The sequence below is a fragment of the Portunus trituberculatus genome, chromosome 48, assembly GCF_017591435.1.
Source record: "Portunus trituberculatus isolate SZX2019 chromosome 48, ASM1759143v1, whole genome shotgun sequence".
NCBI classification, from domain to species: domain Eukaryota; kingdom Metazoa; phylum Arthropoda; class Malacostraca; order Decapoda; family Portunidae; genus Portunus; species Portunus trituberculatus.
The window spans coordinates 6066413-6088537 of NC_059302.1; the positions used below are offsets into that span (position 1 = coordinate 6066413).

General features: G+C 44.3%; 1 protein-coding gene and 1 long non-coding RNA gene across 6 annotated transcripts in view; one reads left to right on the forward strand and one right to left on the reverse strand.

Moving 5' to 3' along the window:
- Nucleotides 1-14677, reverse strand: part of LOC123498392 — a 55761-nt gene extending 41084 nt beyond the window's left edge. The window contains exon 1 of the long non-coding RNA XR_006672676.1: nucleotides 14453-14677. This is a non-coding gene — a long non-coding RNA (uncharacterized LOC123498392). The remainder of the gene's footprint in view (nucleotides 1-14452) is intronic.
- Nucleotides 1-22125, forward strand: part of LOC123498391 (zinc finger protein rotund-like) — a 538442-nt gene that overhangs the window by 40532 nt on the left and 475785 nt on the right. The gene's annotated exons all lie outside the window — the stretch shown is intronic.

Genomic DNA, 22125 nt, shown 5'->3' on the forward strand with positions numbered 1-22125 from the left:
GAAAGAACGGGAGGGCATGGTAGGGAGTAAGGAAGGGGAAATAAAGTGGTAACAGATACATTGCTCTGGGACAGAATATGAAGAGAGCGGTAACTTGTGGTATACTAGTGACGAGTGGAACAGCCAGACGAGATGTTTAGTTTGGAAATAAGACTATGAAGTGTTTGCTGATAATTAAGGCAAATGATTTGAAGCGAACAACGCACAGTTTTCATTGTTGAAGTGCAAGCCCAGGTACGAGTATATTCCGAGTTTTGTACTTAAAAAAAAAAAAAAAAAAATCTAGCATTGGTTCTTGTTGAGGGGGGAGGATGTGTAAAATTCCGTTCTATAGTTTTCTTTGTAAATAATGATTATGATTATGCGGAAACATGAATGAAAGTTGATATATGAGCAGAGGTTTGTTTGCTGTGTGTGTGTGTGTGTGTGTGTGTGTGTGTGTGTGTGTGTGTGTGTGTGTGTGTGTGTGTGTGTGTTCGAATTTTATCAAAGACTTACATTTTCAAGATTATAAAAGCGAAACTGAATGCATACCAGTACTACCGTTACCTCATTACTTATATAACATACCGTACGATCGCACTACGATATGACGAGAGAGCATTTCCCTGAGCAACGATGACCTTGGAGCGCTGAGTCGCGTCGTTGGCGTGGCAGGAGCGGGGACACTCTTCCCTCTTGACGCACCGCCTCGGACACATTCCCTAAATCTCCCTTAACGACACCTGGAAGTAACAAAGAGCTGTGTGTTGTTAGAGGATTAATGGCGGAAGTAGTGGGCAGGGGGGGATGACGGGGCGGGTCACTGGAGAGGCGGAGAAGGAAAGGGAAACAAGGAGGAGAGGGAGCAGGGAGTCTTCTCATGTAGCCACAAGCAAACAAACGTACAAATCCCTCAGAGTCATCCAACGGGTAGATTTCTCGACTCTTTGTGTGTGTGTGTGTGTGTGTGTGTGTGTGTATGTGTTTTACGTTCACTGATATGGCTTTAAAAGAAGCATATATAACGCACCCAGATCCATACAAAGACAAGGCTAAGGATATTCAGAAGTGTTGTGGCTTCTATTATCATATTTCCATACGTATATACAGCATATTCTCCATTATATTCAGTAAAGAGAGTCTAGTTCTCCATCTGCAGCACTACACATATACGTACACTTATAGAGATCTTTGCCCTTATGTTGAAAAAAATGTTCATGGACTTTAGAACGATAACGCTTTACATATAAGGTGCTAAAGAAGGACAAAAGATGTGGACATGCACTGACTACCGGGAGAGTAAAAAGACTATGTAGTGGAAGGAAGTGTGATGTGATGCTTGGTGAGCGTCTTGGGATGAAGGATGCTGTGTAACCTGAGTGATGAGAAGAGGAGCGTTGAATTTCAACAGGGAAAGGGAGTGATGTGAGATGCTGGAGAGAGAGAGAGAGAGAGAGAGAGAGAGAGAGAGAGAGAGAGAGAGAGAGAGAGAGAGAGAGAGAGAGAGAGAGAGAGATGATATGATTGAAATAAATGAATGAATGAATGAATGATCTGTTATTACATATATGTAAAGACATTCAAGTATAATTAATGTGCTTGCAAGGCCATATATATATAATCATGTGTGTGCACTGTGCTATTGTAAGCTCCGCCACAATATTGATGTGTATGTATAGAGAGAAAGAGAGCAAAGATAAAAAAACATTTACGAGGCAATAAACAAATCGTAAATTCACTACATCTAGTGACAAAAAAAAAAAAAAACTGCCACGTGGATTATTGAGCTGCTTCCTTGTATACGATCGACACTTTCCTTACGGCTTCCCATCAGGGTGGCGGAAAGCAGTGCTACGCGTCAGGAAAGAATAAGGGGAGTGAGTGAGAAAAGAAAAAAAAAACGCGTTACGTGTCTTGTTACTGCCTCGTGTCACCACTTCCCCACTCGCCGGGCCGCAGCTCGCTACACCATTACCGGCAATAATTTCCTCAGCGTGACACTAAGCAAATTAATACAGTAACACAAAATGGACATAAATCAACCTGAGCGGAGGCGGACAAAGGACGACAAGTAATATATTCCAAGAGGCAATTACATAGGGTGGAGTCAGAGTCCAAAGGTGCAATAAAAAAAATGTCATGCCAACTAATTAAAAGCTTAGAAGAAAATGTATTGTTGTCAGACATCTTTGTGAGGGACAGACCATTTGTGAGTCATATTTTCGTAGTAAACCATGCAAGATGATGTGTCGAGGTCGTAACACTCTGACTGATTCTCTCGTCCTTCTATCATGTGCGATCCATCTCTTACGATTTAAATGTTCGGTGATACAATGTTAGGTATTGCAATATTTCCATTAATTATTGCTCTCTTTATTTAACCTTATTGATACTTTTTTTCAAATTAAATTCATCGTACAATTTTTCCTTCTAAATATATGTGTACGATCCCTAACACCTGTCTTTTTACTTGCTTATTCTTTCTGCAAATCTTTCTTCTCTTTTTCCTCGTCGTAGTGAAAATCCTCCTCTCCTTGTGTCGTATATTTTCGCCTCCTCCCCATTAGATCTCTCTCTATGTTACAAGCCGCCGTAAATTCTAATATCTCTCCTTGTATTGACTTTCATATAATTTCTCCTCTCTTCCTCTCCTTTTCTCTGCTACATTTCGTTGATTTTCTTCGTTCCCAGCTTCCCTCCGCTCTTTTTGCACGTCTTTTTGCTTCCTTCCACTCTCTCTCTCTCTCTCTCTCTCTCTCTCTCTCTCTCTCTCTCACTTCGTCTCCCTCTGCAACCTCCCATCTACCTCATTCTTATCCATCATCTGTTTCTCGCCCTCTCACCTCCTCTCCCCTTGTGTCTCTCCCTTCCCTCCCCTCACTCCGTCACATGCCAACCTTCTCCCGCTCTATGTCCTCCTGTTCCCCTCTTTACTCCTCCACTCCCACTGCTCCCCTGCCGCCCCTCCCCTAGCCAATAGCGTCAAAATAAACCCCTCATCTCCTACTTCCCCCGTGGCCATCATAACGCTAACCGTCTCGGCGACATAAAGTCCACCGCCCTGTGCTTTTGCTTCCATAAATGAGCCTTAAAAACGGTCCTCATTTAGCACTACATTACCTAAAGTTCCTTCCGCCTCCGTACAGTGCCAAGGTCTGCAAGGGCCGCTTGGGAGAGCCAAGTAGATGCCGTGTGTGTGTGTGTGTGTGTGTGTGTGTGTGTGTGTGTGTGTGTGTGTGTGTGTGTGTGTGTGTGTGTGTGTGTGTGTGGTCTTAGTGAATAATGTGCACGACAACTACGGTAAGTGATTGTTTTGTAGCACATAACACTAAGTACATAAATATAATCTAATAATAGAAAATGCTTGTGTGAGAGTTTTTAATATCCGCCGAATAGAAGTGTATGTGTGTGTGTGTGTGTGTGTGTGTGTGTGTGTGTGTGTGTGTGTGTGTGTGTGTGTGTGTGTGTGTAGGTGTGTGTGCACTAATGTGTCTTCCATATGGTGCGGTGTGGCCCAGCAGCAGCAGCAGCAGCCGCCTTTCCTTCGTGGGAGACTAGAGGCACCAGGAGTCCCGCCCTTTGTACTGGTTCCGTTTGTTCCGTTGCTCTCAGCGGTAATGGCTCTCTCTTGTGTTGGGTTTGTCCTCCTCTGTCTCTCTCACTCTTTCTTGCTGGATGCTTGCTTCCTCTGTTGCTAGTGTGTTTATCTGCGTGTGTGTTCGTTAGTCTTTTGTTCACCTTCATTCGGTCACACTCAGACTTTTATATATCTCAGAATTTTTATCCGTTTAAGGAATAGCTTTTCATGTGGATAGTTCAAGTTATCTTAGTTTGCTTTTCTCATTTTACCTTTATGTTACTGATCAGTGTTTTTTTTTCTCTATTTCTTTTTTCCTTTCCCAATCGAAGCTTATCATTTCTGTATAATTCCTATCAGTGTGCAACCTCAACACCATCACCACCACCACCACCACCATCACTTGCTCTATGTTCTCCCGCTCCCTCCTCCTGGTCTCTACGCCGCTACGTCAGCTTCTCTATTACACACCGTTAATTGAATACTCAGTTATTTAAGTCAGCTAAAGATGCCACGCCCGTATATGCGGTTATGCTATCTCTCTCTCTCTCTCTCTCTCTCTCTCTCTCTCTCTCTCTCTCTCTCTCTCTCTCTCTCTCTCTCTCTCTGCAATGTGGCATGCAATTGCGATATCAGTATACTTGTAGTTTTTGGCGTCATGGTGATGATATCTGTAATGATGATGAATTGACTCAAATGCAGCTGAGTAGTCGATACGTGTTTCTTAACTCACCTCATTGGAACACCGATGTGCCTCCTCCTCCTCCTCCTCTGTCTCTTCCTCGTTCTCCTTCTCCTCCTCCTCCTCCTCCTCCTCCTCCTCCTCCTCCTCCTCCTCCTCCTCCTCCTCCTCCTGCTCGACAGCATGACCTTAGCAGACACCTTTGGGGGTACAAGGTCTTCCGTTATGTTATTAACTTTTTCCTTGAACGTTTCCTCTGTTTTATCAATTCGACATATGTAATTCCTCTCTCTCTCTCTCTCTCTCTCTCTCTCTCTCTCTCTCTCTCTCTCTCTCTCTCTCTCTCTCTCTCTCTCTCTCTCTCTCTCTCTCTCTCTCTCTCTCTCTCTCTCTCTCTCTCTCTCTCTCTCTCTCTCTCACATAAATTTAACACTCAGTGTTACACTTAAGCTTGTATATGTAATTAATTTAATGTCCCTGGAAATTTATGCAAGTTTTTCTCTGTGCTGGCAGGAGAACTGGAAAAATTATCTGTATCCAATTTCCTTGTATTTGTTAGAAACAGGATAATTGCGTCCGGTCTAGGACGATGCAAATGCGAGGGAGACAAGGTAGAAGAAAGTTATGCTTTAGGAATTGGAGGTGGTATAGTGGTGATAGTATTTTATGAGAGTAACATGGAATGGTGTAACTGTCAATGTAAGTGGAGATGATGGAAGTGGAGTGTCTGTGTTTAGTATATCATAGCTCGAATTGTTTTGGTTAATCTCAGAGAGCATATAAGTGTTTTTATGTTCATGGTGAGGTATGCGATGTTTTTTTTTATACAAATGTATATTTGTTTTGTATATTTAAAAACAAAATACTTATGAAAAGCACGTCAATCGAATATAATTTAAAGATACTTCACCGATAAGAAGTCAAATCGCTAAATGACATTAAATACTAAAACTAAGAGATACAATGAATCTGTAGCTTAAGTTTAGGCTCCCATTGTTTAATAATCTCGTATGGCCCACGAAGACCATCTTCTCGTAGCTAAAAGAATAAAAACCTTTGAAGGGATTAAGCTAGGAGATAAAACTGCCACCACCTTGACAATGGCAACCAGGGAGAACAGTGAATGAGGGGTACAAACGTGCGTTCTTATGTCTGTGTGTGGAGTGTGCGATGCCACGCCTATTGTAAAGGTGCTCAGGGAAGGTTTGTGGGGTGCCTCGCCTCTCCTGTCTGGCAGCAGCTTTGTGAAACACGGTAAATCTGAGCCGCGGAGGAGGCATTGTTCCTCACCAGGCTGGTTCTAGCTGTCAGCCGGACGTCCCGCACTGTCAGCCGGTGCGCTTTATTAGCTGTAAATCGGGTCTGCGCAGTCCTGCTCGGGGCTGTCATCACCGGCATTTGGGAGCACTTTTTCAGCGTGGCGACGTCCCTGTTCGCATCGCCGCCGCCGCCGCCGCTGCCGCCGACCCCCTCCTGTCTCCTTCACCCACAGACCGCCGCCGTCGCTGTACTCGTACTTGTTGCAACGATGGTTTATCCTAAAAGTCTGCGCTCATTATGATAAGTTTTCCTTTAAGGTATTGCTAACTGCTTGAGGATAATAACTTTAATGGGTGGTGGAGGAGCCGTGCCTGCGAGGGGAGCCGGAGGAGGCGGCTGGCGGGCGCACGAATGTCACGCCGCGTTTGCTGGCTGCTCCCACCGGCTCAATTACTTGTTTTTCGACGGCAATTTTCGGTGAATGTTGAGTAATTATCTTTTTCTACAACATGATGAGCAACCTTAAGTGTTCCGCATTTTCCAGGTCTGTGAGGCAGCGTGGCGGATGGAGCAGCGGGTGGGTGGTGGGGAGAAGGGAAGACAGTAGGAGGGAGACAGAGAGAGGAAGGAGTTAGAGGATATCGGAAATATGCAGGAAAAATGGAAAGGGGGATGGAATTTTCTGGTAAAAGGGATGAATGAGTGAGATAAAATAATAATAAATTGAAACTGCGTGGGAAGGTGTGATGGAAGAAAAATGCTGCATATTGTAGTGGGCAAAGATTGTAAAGAGAAAAGATATAATAGCCTTTTTTGATACTCTTTCCCTAATTCTTTTTTTTAATTAGATACATGAACTAACTGATGCCTAAAAAGAAATTGCGAAGAACATAATATTCATTGTACTTGATAACTAATAAATATAACAACAAAAAATAAGATTGAGTCAATAACAACAGGAAGAAGAAGAAGCAGAGGAGGGAAAGAGGAAAAGGGAAAAGGCATAAAGGAAGTGGAGGAGAATCGTCCTCCCCTTGTGTGGTTTATGAAAATTTTTGCTCCGTCAAGATGTGATTACACGGGACACCAGACCGGAACGGGGCGTCTAGTTAACCAATTTACGAGCGAGTGTGATATGATCTCCCGGGGACAATGACAGAATATTGCCCCTAATGCTTAACTTCTGCTGCTCGGACTGACTGACTGGCGGGGACATTCTGCTGAGGACCTTAATGAGAGCCAACCCCGTCCCCTCCTTGCGCTTTTTGTCCCTCAGTGCGAGTCTTATTCTGTGCTCGCCGTGGTCTTTTTGCTTCCTTCTGTCCGTGTGTTTGGTGTTCCCTCTGTCTGTGTCTCTGTTGTCTGGCTGCTGCCATGTCGTTTCTGTGTTAGTTTGCGTGATTCCTCGTGAGTCTTTTTCTTTATTTACTCATTTGTTTTGCCTATTTGTTGATTTGTATTCCTATTTGTCTGTTTGTTTTTGTTCCCTGGCTGTCTGTGCATCTCTCTCTCTCTCTCTCTCTGATTCCATCGTCCCATTTTTCACTGCTTTCTTTCCTTTCCTGACGACCTGTTTTCTTCATTATACTTTGCGCCTCATAATATCATATTTATGTATCCACGCTGCATAATACACGTCCACAAATTGGATGCTTTTTCTTTAACACGCGTGATCCATCATTCAATTTATATTAATGTTTGTGCACACTAATACTGAGGTAATTTCCAGGCTTTTTGCTTCATCGACGTTTACACGCCTCCTTTTCCCGTCTTATTTTCTCCCATTTTCGTATCCTCCTTCTGCTTCATTGCGCCCGACGCCCTCCGACCCCGCCCGCTAACCCTCATTTCTTTTCAGTTTTCCTCCTTTCCTTTGTTTTTCCGCTTCTCTTCTTAGTGCTGTCTTCAGTCTTTACTCTTTCTTTCTCCTCTCCCCTTCTCCCCACTTTCCTCTAAGGGGAGAGGACGACCAGCTGTTTCCTGCAATGTGATACAAATCTCCTCCCGTCTGGCATGATTTGTTTGTGCCTCGGTTTTTGCAGTTTGTGTTTTACGGGCGCAGTGAGCGAGTGTGTCACGATCAGAGGCTTTAGGGTTGAGGAGGAACACACACACACACACTGTACACACACACACACACACACACACTGTACACACACACACACACACACACACACACACACACACACACACACACACACACACACACACACACACACACACACACACACACACACACACACACACACACACACACACACACACACACACACACACACACACACACACACACACACACACACACACACACACACACACACACACACACACACACACACACACTGTACACACACACACACACACACACACACACACACACACACACACACACACACACACACACACACACACACACACACACACACACACACACACACACACACACACACACACACACACACACACACACACACACACACACACACACACACACACACACACACACACACACACACACACACACACACACACACACACACACACACACACACACACACACACACACACACACACACACACACACACACACACACACACACACACACACACACACACACACACACACACACACACACACACACACACACACACACACACACACACACACACACACACACACACACACACACACACACACACACACACACACACACACACACACACACACACACACACACACACACACACACACACACACACACACACACACACACACACACACACACACACACACACACACACACACACACACACACACACACACACACACACACACACACACACACACACACACACACACACACACACACACACACACACACACACACACACACACACACACACACACACACACACACACACACACACACACACACACACACACACACACACACACACACACACACACACACACACACACACACACACACACACACACACACACACACACACACACACACACACACACACACACACACACACACACACACACACACACACACACACACACACACACACACACACACACACACACACACACACACACACACACACACACACACACACACACACACACACACACACACTGTACACACACACACACACACACACACACACACACACACACACACACACACACACTGTACACACACACACACACACACACACACACACACACACACACACACACACACACACACACACACACACACACACACACACACACACACACACACACACACACACACACACACACACACACACACACACACACACACACACACACACACACACACACACACACACACACACACACACACACACACACACACACACACACACACACACACACACACACACACACACACACACACACACACACACACACACACTGTACACACACACACACACTCTTACTTGTTTGTCTTCGTATCTGTCTATTTGTCTGTCCTTTTGCCTACCTATCTTTCTGTTTACTGCTGTCGTGCATGTGTGTCTGTGTCTGTGTGTGTGTGTGTCTGTGTGTGGTGCAAATTACAGACGTTGAAATGGAACCTGCATTTTGAAGATGATTCCATGAGATGCTGTGACATCGCTCTAGACTTTACTTCTTGAGTGTGGGAGAACTGGAGGGTGGATGCAAGTGGCAAGCGAGATGGAAAGAGGCGGACGTGGGTTTTAGTGGTCCTGGGGAAGGCGGCGCTGAGAAGGGAGTAGAGACCGAGGAAAGAGGGGAAAAAGAGGCATAAATTAAGCCATTAACCGGTAATGAGCGTCGTGGCGCTACTGTGGGCGGTGATGGATCCCCTATACCTGATGGTCGGCGCAGTAGCGAGAAGGGAAGGAAGGAGGTTAGGAAGAAAAAAAGTAGGAAATTCGTAAGTATATGATTGATCTTGATTAATTTGATTGGAATCGTGTAATTTCTCTTGTTGTTTTGGTGAAAGTAATTGAAGAGAAAATGATCTGGTTTTCCTATGAACACCATTTTTTGTTGTTTGTTTTCTTGGTAGGTGTAAGTAGTAATAACTTACTAGTTTAGTCTATTTGCTGCGGGGTCGAGGTGCGAAACGCCATCACTGGCCTGCCCCCTCTAAACTGGGCCCAGGATGAACTACACTTAACCCGGTGAGGGCGGTAATAAACAGTTTCGAATGGTTCCAAGTTTACTAGACTTGCAAGAACACATAGGTATACACAATATAACAACAACAAAAGGGACACCTTGCACACCACCCGGCTCTCACCATGAGTCTCCCTCCAGAGCGAGTGAGGGCCAGTAGAACACTAATCTCACCAACACTGGAGGCAGACTCGTTGACGGCGCCGGGAAGCAGGTAGAGGGTGAAACCAGGGCAGCAGATAAGAGGCCAGTCCAGAGGGAGTTCTCTGCCGTCTGGGTGTTGGCGAGGCTCGAGGTAGACTCGGTTAGGTGTTCACTGGGGCCTCGAGACGTGGAGTGACCGGAAGAAGCAGGGTTCTCGAGACATACGTGGCAGAGAGAAATGAGCGAAGTGTTGCTCGGGAGTGGCCGAACGGTCCAGAACGAGGGGTGATGTCAGGTGGTGTTCTGCCCTTTACAGTAGGAATTACCGTAATTCATCTTGAATGGCGTAGTCTTGGCTTTAGTAATTCGGCAATGCGGCGATTATTTGCCTGTTTATTTAGTTTATTCTTAACTTCGCAATTTCACATCTACATAAATTTGTAATATTGAAAAGTTAAAGATCCGGAAATATTCTTAATCAACGGATATTTATTGAATGAAATAATGGAGTTGAAGGAAGAGGAAGTGTCGTAATAAGAATACAGAAGGAGTAAATGTCTGCCTTGTCATGCATAATAACGTGCCATTAGCCAAATACGGTGAACATCGCTCGCTGGAAATGAGAGAGAAATGTAGGACTAAAGCAGGATGCCCAAGTATCAGAGGCATCAACGGGTCGCGGGGGTTGCTTCCAAGGCTTGTTATTTACCTCATTACAAGGAAATGGAAAGACTTCCCCATCAAATCATGCAGCCAACCATCAACGAGTCGGAGGTCTGCGGTAATGCACCAGCAAGCCTCATTACCCTTGCTCTCTGGAGGCGTTGCCCAGTTATGCACAGGTTGTAGTGTCTAGGTCACTTTTTGGCAGGCTTTTTCCTTACTGCGAGCAATTTATTGTTTCCTGGTATAAATGTCAGAGCAGCGGGGAGTGGCGGGTACGGACTCCGGGAGTCAACAAAAACGCCCCATTGTCGCAGGCTGTTAGTGATCCACCTCCCGACCTCTGACCCACCTTTCTTGACGTTAAGTGAAAAAAGCAACAGTGCAAAAAAATCTTCCGTCGCTTCATTGTACACGTGTAGTCATCGCGACAATTGGCTCGATTGTGCCACCCTGGTGTACATTCCGCTAAACAGTACTTGGTGCTTGATACTGACAGGTCTGTCTTGGATCTCAGCGTCTCCCGCACTCAGCGGAGGGGGTTGAAGCCAGAAAAAGAGAAAGATATGTGTGTGTGGCTTCCCACCCTGGGTTCATATGGGCCTCGTAGTGTTTGTTGAAGGAGGGAGAAGTCGCCCCGCCGCCACAAGGGAGTCAGGCAGCTGGCACAGACGTCCTCCTTGTTGTCTTTGCACTGTTTGTACAAGACGTCGTATGCCCTTAGGACCATAACGCCTCTTCCTTACCTTCTCCTCCTCCTCCTGCTCTTCTGTCTCCTCGGCACTACGCCTTGCCCCATGGAGAGACCCTGAGGCTTCTTATCAAGAGTTAGAATTATGATCTGCTTCCTCGGGCGCGTCGTCATAGCAGGGAGGCGGACGGGGAGCGGTAGAGCACGGCGCGTCAAACGAGGGGACTCTAATATAGATTATTTTCACGGGGAGTTTTGCCTTCCTCTGGCGAGCTGGCGGGCGGGGGTTGGACCGCGGTGATGGTAAGGCAAAGGAAATGATGCAGTAAGGTGTGGTACCTCTTGAAAGCTGTCACGGCGGTGCATATACAAACATAAGTCTGTTGCCGTTTCATTACCTCGTTGAAAGAGAGAGAGAGAGAGAGAGAGAGAGAGAGAGAGAGAGAGAGAGAGAGAGAAGAAAACGACTTAGGAAAAATGGATATTGAGAGCACGCAAAAACAACCCACGTAAGAGATTCTACGCGTAAAGTAAAGCATAAGAACCGGCTGACCAGCGAGACTGACGGCCCATCATATTTACTCCATCGAGCACAAGAAAGACCCACGATATGCTCTCCTTTTCCTTTGTGCCTGAGTGCTGGGGTATGCCGGGCAGCACCACGCATATATGGACCTTAGAGTAGAGTTAAGAGGTAATAATGGCGCAGGAAGAGAAGGAAGAGGATGATGAGGGTGGTGATGGTGATGATGTGATAAGGAGGAGGAGGAGTAGGAGGAGGAGGAGGAGCAGGAAGGTGAAATACAGGATGGGGCAGATTTACTATACAATCTAAACATGGTGTAATTTTCCCTACCTTATCGTAATACACTTCCCTTGTTTTTAGGTTGCAATTTAGTCCTATTCTACGGTTCCTTACTTCCTGAACGACTGACTCCTCATTCTTCATTTTTTTAGCATCATGTTTATCTCTCACGATTTTATTATAAGACTTGCTATTTTCACCTCTCTATCTTGGAAATTTTGAACGGAAACTAGGATCTCTAAAAACAAGAATGAAAGGAGTTGTGATATAATTCCCACTTATTCTTGTTATCTATTTCCTCTATTTGCTTTCAAGTCGGCTTTTTTTGTTTTTATTTTCCCCACAATTTAACTCCCTGTAAAATTCTGTCCCCCACTTTTCTCCTTTTATAATCTACAGTCCACCCCAACCCACTCTTCCTTTCCCTCGACGCTCGCTCTCCATTTCCTTCTCTTCTATCTCGTGAAGCCCACACATCTGCATAAAGGCGGGCTGTGGGGTCCTGTTGAGTGGCGGTGGGATGCTTGGGGACGGTAAGGAAGGGAGATGCTCATCCCTCACAAGAACTAGGTTTGCTCATCCCTCCACTAAGGCTTCAAGACTGAGATGGCTCGCTCTATGCTCAATACTTGGCTGATAGAAGTGCTCATATTATCGCTCCATGAGGAAAGTTTTGTTTTGTAATGTATTTCATGTAATATGATTTATGAATCCAGGCTCTTCCTTTTAAGTGATGTATTTGTTTTTTACTGTATCTCCTTTTCCACATATTTTCTTCGGTATTATTCTTAGACCTTACACTGAGATATCTAACATCTCAATGCTCGAATCTTGTCAGTGCATACCTAAATATCGAGTAATAACGCTACAAAATACGCCATCAGAAGAGCGCAACACACACACGGCAACTCAGGCATCACTTTGTTATTTTTTTTTTCCATCCTGGCCTGTCTTGGAAGGCTTAGGAAAAATGTGTGTGTCGCGCCTCCTTCCTGTCGGGTCGTCGCGGAGACCCTCGCCTTCCCGCTGCTGCCTCGCCGTTCCTCCCTCCCCTCACATTACTCTCGAATTATCCTCCTCCGTCTTTCCATGTATACATTTTTATCATCATTTTCTCTAGCTTTGGTTAAAAGTTTCCCGTGGTGTTTCCCTTCACCCTCTGTACTAAAACTGAACAAGTAAAGCTCCGTTTGAAATAAAGGAAAATATGCTTGAATTTTGAACTAGTGAGCTGATAAATTGCCTAAGTGAGCGTGAGGATAAACGAATAAAAAAGAGGGATGAGGAATATGGAGGAAAAAGTTAGTTACAAAAAAAAAGTAAGTCTGATAAGGAATAAGGTTAATTTGTGAGTAAAATGTATAACGGAAAGGAAATGAGAAAAAAAATGTGATTAAGGAAACGAGGAAGACGGCTGGCATCTGACGGATTAAAAGAGAGAGAGAGAGAGAGAGAGAGAGAGAGAGAGAGAGAGAGAGAGAGAGAGAGAGAGAGAGAGAGAGAGAGAGAGAGAGAGAGAGAGAGAGAGAGAGAGAGAGAGAGAGAGAGAGAGAGAGAGAGAGAGAGTTGAAGATGGCTAGAGAAGAGCGGAAAAATGTAAAGAAAATAAAAAAAAATAAGACCAATGAAAAAATTAAGAAAAATGTGAAAAAAATATATCAATATGAAAAAAGTGACCCCGAAAAGAAAGAGATAAAAGGAGTAAGAACAGATGCGTTATTAGCGAAAAGAAAACCAATAAGCACAACAATATTAGGACTGACAAAAAAAAAAAAAACGCGGAGGAAGCAAAAGATAGAGCAGTGGTGGTGAAAAGAAAGAGAAAGTGAATGGAAAGGAAAGAAAGAGCAGGAGGAAGAGGAGGAGTAGGAGTAGGAGTAGGAGTAGGAGTAGGAGGAGGAGGAGGAGGAGGAGGAGGAGGAGGAGGAGGAGGAGGGATGGGCAGCGAAGCGTGGAGAGGCAGGCGAGGCAAAAACTGAGAGCTAGGGAGGAGGGGGAGAGGGAAGATGGGGGACGGAGCCGTGCAGTCCGCTAGTGGCAGGGAAACACCAAAGGTTTTCTCCCGCACTGAAAGTCACTAATGAGTTTTGTCGATCTCGTATGGGCTCCCTGCTCTACGTACAGCGCCGGCCCTCGCTTCATCATTTCTGAAAGTGTTGGTATTTATCTCCCCATAACGTGCATGATATTCCAGAATGCACTTTTTTTTTTAACTCAACGTGCAAGGTACATTCGTAGAGTAGTATTGTGGACATGGGTGAAGAGATAGAGATGAAATGAATGTTTAAAAATCTGTAACCTAGACTAAGAATGCAATATCAATGGGAAAAACAATCTAGCATTAATGAAACCTGAGTGTTATATCTTGTCGATAGAAGAAAATAAAAGCAAAATCTAAGATAAAAAGTAATGTTTTTGTGATTTCTATGTAAAAATGCGTATACAAGAATGTGCTTTAGACTTACCTATGTCCTCAAAGTACCGTGGCGGCGGGTATCCGTGGCGCGCCTCCCATCCCCTGCCTATGTCCCGGGGGTTACATGGCACCCGGCGATTGGGACGGTGCCTTTCTGGGTCTCGATTTCCAATAATTGGCCATGTCAGTCGGACGCTCTGTAGGCACGAGGACACACACACACACACACACACACACACACACACACACACACACACACACACACACACACACACACACAGTCACAGTCACAGTCACAGGGGAGAGGCAAAGTTAACTAGAAGAGAATGGTGCTGGTGATTGTGACTTGAATTTATCAATAAAGTACTACATGTAGAGATAAGGATATGAAATGCAAACGTAGCATAGAAAAAAAAAATAATGCGCCTGTTGCGTGTGTGTGTGTGTGTGTGTGTGTGTGTGTGTGTGTGTGTGTGTGTGTGTGTGTGTGTGTGTGTGTGTGTGTGAGAGAGAGAGAGAGAGAGAGAGAGAGAGAGAGAGAGAGAGAGAGAGAGAGAGAGAGAGAGAGAGAGAGAGAGAGAGAGAGAGAGAGAGAGAGGTTTGTGGGGTACGCGACAGTGAGTGTTGCCACTATCATACAAGTGAAAGTGATAGGATATCAGCTGAATGCACACACAACTATTGATCTCAAAAATAAAAAAGACAACATCTGCAATTTGATAATATTGGTTAAAAACAAGAAACTTCAGAAGCATTTTATCACACGTGCCTTTTTTTCTCCTTTCATTGGTTTTTTTTTTCACTTTTGAGAAATGGCGGAAACTCATTGAAATAATTATTATCTTTGTACCCAAGCTGATAACTCTATCATAAGTCTCGTAGCGGCCCCTGCAATCCCCTGTAATCTTGTTTTCAACACCCTTTACGCGACGCCTCCTCAAGATAGTCTTGTATACCTCTATAAATGCAGTATAATGATACTAGTACGATGTATTCATCTTGAAACACAAGCACATAGCAAAATATTTAAAAAAATTCAGTCTGAACTTACTAGCAATATGACGTATTGTAGGGGAAAGCCAGGATCGCTGATAACGCTTGATAGATAAGGCTAAGCAAAGTGTCTAGTAGCAGTTGTAGGTGACCCAGCTTGGGTACTATGACCAAGCGAGTAACAAACTGCGACTCCCTCTTAGAGTTTCATGATCCGATAAAGTGGAGGGTCTTTTATCTTAGTGTCTTATGACGCTGCTTTTATTTTGTCACACTTTAGTAACATGGGTATATATGTATCCTTGAATACAATATATGCTATAAATAACTGAAAATTAACTAGTTATCACATATTTCTGCATGAGCTTACATGCAGCATTTAGAGATGATTCATACAATATGCCAACCATTTCTTGTGTGTCTACAAGGATATCTTAAAGTGTGTGTGTGTGTGTGTGTGTGTGTGTGTGTGTGTGTGTGTGTGTGTGTGTGTGTGTGTGTGTGTGTGTGTGTGTGTGTGTGTGTGTGTGTGTGTGTGTGTGTGTGTGTGTGTGTGTGTGTGTGTGTGTGTGTGTGTGTGTGTGTGTGTGTTGATTTACTTTGTATTTTTATGTATACTTTTTTATCCTCTAATTTCCACAACATCATATGTTTTTAATGCAATAACTCTCTGCACTGACGTCCCGTGTGTAAATATTTCCTAAAAATATCATAAGGTGCTGTTCCAATATTTACCAAAGTTCGTTACTTGATAGAGCAAAGTTCCGGTTGAACACAACAAAATTTGAATGTGTTTGTCTCAAATTAAAATGAGACTAAACGGGAGCAAGATAAGGACGGGATCTGATAAGGTAGCGTTATTCAATTTTTGTGCAGTATCGCAGATGGTACTCAACCTCGTGGGTCGTCCAGTGCTTGGCTTGGCTCGCGTTGTTTTCGTGCTGTGTTACCGAATCATATATTGTTCTCCGTTCCTTTTAAGTGCATTTTTTTTTGCGTGGACAGATATGGAAATACTATAAACAGTAATCTGAAGGATTCCTTGGAAAATAAGATAGTGGAATTCGAAGAACTCTGCTGACGTTTACGTGGGAAGCACGCTCTGAAAACATAGAAGCAACACTTTATTTGTAAGACATTTTATGAATAATTGAAAAATTCATTTCCTATTATCTTGACTTCACATAGGAGAAAGGAAATATACTGGATACAGCGTTCGACGTAAGTATGTGTTCGTTCATCTTTTTGTGTAGTTAAAGACAAAGGTACTCATGTTCCTCCTCTGAATTACAGCTTCCTAAATGTAATCACATTAAGAGGAATATGGACCTCGAATATCTATCCTGTAGCTCTTTCAGTATTCATCTTTCCTTCACTGATAAACGACTCAACAGTTCAGTTAACACTTTCATTTCTCATCTCTTAGTGACATGATAAAAAAAAGTAAAGAGCATTTATCAAGCATTTCATTACTAGTGTTTCGATTATTTACTCTGTCTCACTTTAATATACTTTTTTTCCTCTCTCTCCTCTCTCCCTTTCTTTCTCTGTCACTGCAATCATAAGGAGAGTTGTGTTTCTAAGTTGATCAATGCAGTCGTCATGTTAAGATACAAAAACTTTAACAGCTCCACCGGCCGTTCCCTTTGTTCGATGCTGGTGGATTTCAGAAATGTGGTTTCAACCAATCCATTGCAGCTCCTTATGTCCGCGCCGCGTTGCCTGATGATTAACATACAATATTCACTCGGCCAACACCTGAGTGACGCCCATTATTGGCTCCCACCTGCCTCGCGCGCATAAAAACAAGGAAGTACAGTAGCAGAGGTCCCAGTCTTATATGGCGAGTCATTGATTCCTTATACATTATCATCTGGTTAGCGGCACAGAGCCTGGAGGCGGCGGCTGCGGCGGCGGCGACGACCATCGCTAATCCATGTATCGGGTTAGTTTAACGCCTGTAATGGCTAACGTCTTTGATTTGTATTGAGCTGGTGATAAATTATGTTTAGCTGAACTGACATCACTGCCTCACTGTTTCTCCCTCTGCTCCCTCCCAGTCTCCCAGGCTAGCATTGATTGCTATGTTTTATACAAAGAAAAAATATATGTAAACAATATTATTCTTTAAATACTGTCTTTAAGTTTTGTTTAAAACACTAGTTATATATTCTGTTACATTAGTTGTAAATCAATAAGTTTGGTTTGAAAGCTTAGACATGTATTTTAAATGCAATGTTTAAAATTCGATATTTAGAATTCGGTTACGATTTCATTATGATTGTTTTTTTGCAAGTTAATTTAGAACATCGTGTTGTTTAATGTGCAAATATAAGCTTAGTATGCATATATTTTCTTTAAGAAAAATATATTTCAAATATTAGCATCACCGATACATGGGAATACTTGGCATGGTGGAAACCCTTCGTATCATTTTGTAGTTATGGGCGGCTAACGAGACCACTAGCCGCTGACGGTGAGGGGAGCCGCAGAACAATGTGCTAATTAAGGACGTGTTGTACCAGGCTTCCTGCGACCAGCCCGTCCACAATGGTCTTCATGCAACACTGATCTTCCTTTGTCGGGCACGACCTTGTCATACTTAGCCCCTTCCTTCCCTTGTGTCTCCTCGCCGCCGCTGCCCGCCAGTCACTTGTACCCTCTCACAGGAAGCCTGCACTGCGTTCACCAGTTAGAAATCCTTGAAGAAGAGATAAAACAAGATCACGCTCAAGAAGATTGTTAGGTGTAGAGTGGGGCGAGTATATATATATATCTAACATCCATGAATGACTTTTTGTCTCTTTTCTTTCCTCGTGGGTATATCACCGTCAGTAAAAAAAAAAAAAAAAAAAACGGGAAAACCAGTAATGTGTGAGTGGTGTGGTACAGACATCGCCAGTGGGTAGGGGTGTGAGAGGAGCCGCTGATGACGTGCAGCATCCTGATCACGGGTTGGCGCCGCTCCATCCGCGTACTCAAAGGCAACTCCACAAATCTCGTTTTTAGTGAGACTTTCCCTCGCAGGTGACACGTCTTAGAGTGTGACGTCTCATAATTCGGCGGACTAATTCATGGGTGTTGCTAAGGCTCGGGGATCCGATGAATGTCTCGACCACGGCTAGGAATGTTGAGGTACCACCATCACTGTGTGGATTGTGGCTTTCTCTCACCTGATGGAGTGATTGGTGAATCAGCTTATTTACTACCGGGTATATTTTTGAATCCCTGTTTTTAGCAAAATAACGCATAAGAAATGGGAGAGAGAGATATAAGAAATAGTTAGGGAACAGACTAAGAAGTATCACGAGATGTCATATGAACTAATGCAAACATCTGAGCCTCTGCAAATTATTAGCAATCATGTCCCATCACTTAGGCGGCGGTAATAGTCACGGGGAGCGACATTACCCAGCTATGCCACGCAGGGATGTAAGAGTCACTCGTTCTTTTGCCGTGCTATGATCATGAGTCTCGTCCTGGTGAGGTGGAGGGCGTGGAGGGGAAGGTGACGTTAGGGTAGATGTGGCAATATGTTAGAGTGTGTGACTCTTTATGTCCCGGGAAGGAGGGGGTGTCACGACGCTCCTTGCTCTCGTTAATATTCATGAAGTCTCAGGCTTATATTGATTGTCATCCGGTGGATTCGTTCAGTGTGCGGCGGCGGAGTGGGTGTGCGGCGGTACTGTGACGGGGAGGTGAGATGTGGCCAGGTTATGGGAGCAAGACGCGGGTTTATGTTGCTTTGATGTCAAGAGAAGGAGATACATGCGACACTTATCCACATTGGAGACACAGGTGATGGACTTACCTGCGAAAAATTAACACAATGTTACAACTTCCTTTTCCACTCGATTTGCTCTTACTACTTCGTTCCTTATTCATTCATATAATTAGGAGACATTCTTCCTCTTTACTCTACAAAACCCTCACGAAGTAGTAATTCAAACTGACAATCAGGACGCGGATACAATTAATTTACACCACTATCAAGACAATGAGTGATGTGTATCTTCATCGTGTGAAAGGAGGAAGAGATAGATTTCCTTGTGTTATCAAAGGTAGATCAGCCTCTAGAGGGACGAAAAGGGTTAGGTAGCTAGAGCTCGGCAATTAATCACGGCATCACAGGCGGAAATTCAGTCACACTTTTTCTCCCCTCAGCGTCCGGCCAGCAGCGCCATGCATGCGAAACGAACGAGGTTGTTAATCGTGAAATGTGAACTGCATTAATCATGAGGTGTGGCGAGGCGAGGGGCGGCGCGCACCAGGGTGGGCGGAGTGAGTGGGAGGGAGGAGACTTAAATTATGATGCCTTTCCACTGTGAATCGTCCATCGCCACTCTTACCCGCTGATTAATCCCCGGAACACTCACTCTTTCACTCCACCTCCACGGATCGCCTCCCTCAATTACTCTTAATCATGCACTTTTCCGATGCACCTCTCACTCTCTTTACGACTCTTTCAGTACGTCTAAGAGTGATTGAAACACTGTTCTCTGTATGTATGAGTCGGAATGTATGTATGTAAGTTTTGTAGTAATTGTGGTAATGGCAATGGTGTTAATGGTTAATCTAATGATGTTAGATCTGCCTCTGTGATGTCTAATAAAAAAAAAATTCTGAGGAAATGAATAGGTGTGTGTGTGTGTGTGTGTGTGTGTGTGTGTGTGTGTGTGTGTGTGTGTCCATTCATTAGCATGCTTTGATAATCCCCTCATAAATAGTAATTACCTTTATACTAATTGAAAATACAAAAAAAAAAAAAGGAAACCGAAATAACATGAATAGAAAAAAAGTGCAAATATATAAAAAAGTGATGAAATGAAACAAGAAGAAGAAGAAAAAGAAGAAGAAGAAGAAGAAGAAGAAGAAGAAGAAGAAGAAGAAGAAGAAGAAGAAGAAGAAGAAGGCAGATAGAAAGAAGTCAAAAGTGGGCCAGATCAATTGGGTCTGCACGAGTGGCCGCAACACTTGGTTACCTCCTGGCCGGCTGCCTCCCCTTGAACTCGCTGGAGCGCTCGAGGCTGGCCCAGAGGCGTCGTCCTCCCTCAAGGACTTCCCACTCAAGCAGAAACGAAGGACCCTTGGCAAAAAAGAGCTCCTCGTACATAAAGGAAATTACGATAAAAAGATTCGAATATGTCTTAAAGCGTACCAACTGGAATGGAATCGTGGCGGATATGTATAAAGATACGAAGGAAGTTGTCGAGATATGTACAGTTCCAGGTATAGTGAATGAAGGACGTGGGAGTGTTATGCTGGAGTATTGCAGGTTTTTGTTAAGTCAGTATGCTTGACACACACACACACACACACACACACACACACACACACACACACACACACACACACACACACACACACACACACACACACACACACACACACACACACACACACACACACACACACACACACTTGTCTTTAGTACGTATATGTTACCATGAAACTTGAATGGAGTTCGTCCTCACATCATTCTCTCTCCATTCCCACCATCATGTCGCAAATCTAGGAAGAAAAACCTTCAAGGAGAAACACGTCAGTCACAAAATTATTCAGATCAAAACAGAATCGGAGTTTTCATTTTGTCTTCCTTCCCTCACTTCCTCCCACAGCCTACCTGTGCCGCCTCGGGCCACTCTAACCTCCTTACTTATGAAAACCCAGCTCCCTTCCTTTGCGACCCAGCCTCTCCGCCCCGGGCCCCAGGATCACCGTCCCCTAACCGCGTTAAACTTGTTGTCACATAAGACACGTCCCCAGGAAGCGGGGCAGCTGGTGTTGGTGTGGGAGAGTGTGATAGGCCTCCAGTCCGCTGCGAACCACCTACCTTTTCACTCAGACTTCCTTGTTCCGGGAATAAAAAAGAACATGACTTTAGTGCTAAATTTCTTTGATGGTTATGTCTTTTATTTATTTTTTTTTGTCTTTGCATGCGTACGTGAATGGAGGGTGCGTTCGTCTGGTCATGCGGATGTGGGTGCGTCGGGTCTGTAGTTAGAGTTGTTATGTATGGGTGCTTGCAGGGGAGTGGTCTTGGCTATTCATCACGCGGCCTGTCTATTGTTCCTGTGCTGGACATTGGGTAAAAAACAAAGCCATTTCCTCTCTCTCATCCAAACAATGCAAGCACACATCATAGAGGTTCTGCTCATGCTCTTTCTTTCTATCTGCGTTGTAAATCATTCTCTCTCTCTCTCTCTCTCTCTCTCTCTCTCTCTCTCTCTCTCTCTCTCTCTCTCTCTCTCTCTCTCTCTTAATGCTTTTAGTCATACCATATTGTTATTTATGTATTTCCCTTACCTTCTCAATATTCATCCCGGGAACATGGCTTTAGACCTTATAAGGGAGAAGTACATGACGTAAAAACAAGTATATAAGATAAAGAAAGGGAGTGAAGAGGCAGAGTGGCAGAGGGAATGAGGACAGGAACACGGAGACAAGGAGTGCCATCACCTCACGCTGCGGGAAGCAGCATCGCCAAGATGACGCAGCCTCAGCGATTATTGATACTGCTGCTGTGAGGCCACGACAGTGTTACTCCTTGGCTCGCAAGGCTCCCGCGCCGCCGAGTCCTCTAGTGTGACTCGACCTTTGGGGCTCGGAGGCGTCTCACTGTTGAGTCCCCAAAGTTTTGTAATAAGTCGTTATGCTACAGGGGTTCAATTTCTGGATGTGGTGCACTTGTTGTCTGATGAAGGAAGAGGGGATGGCTGGTTGGTGGTT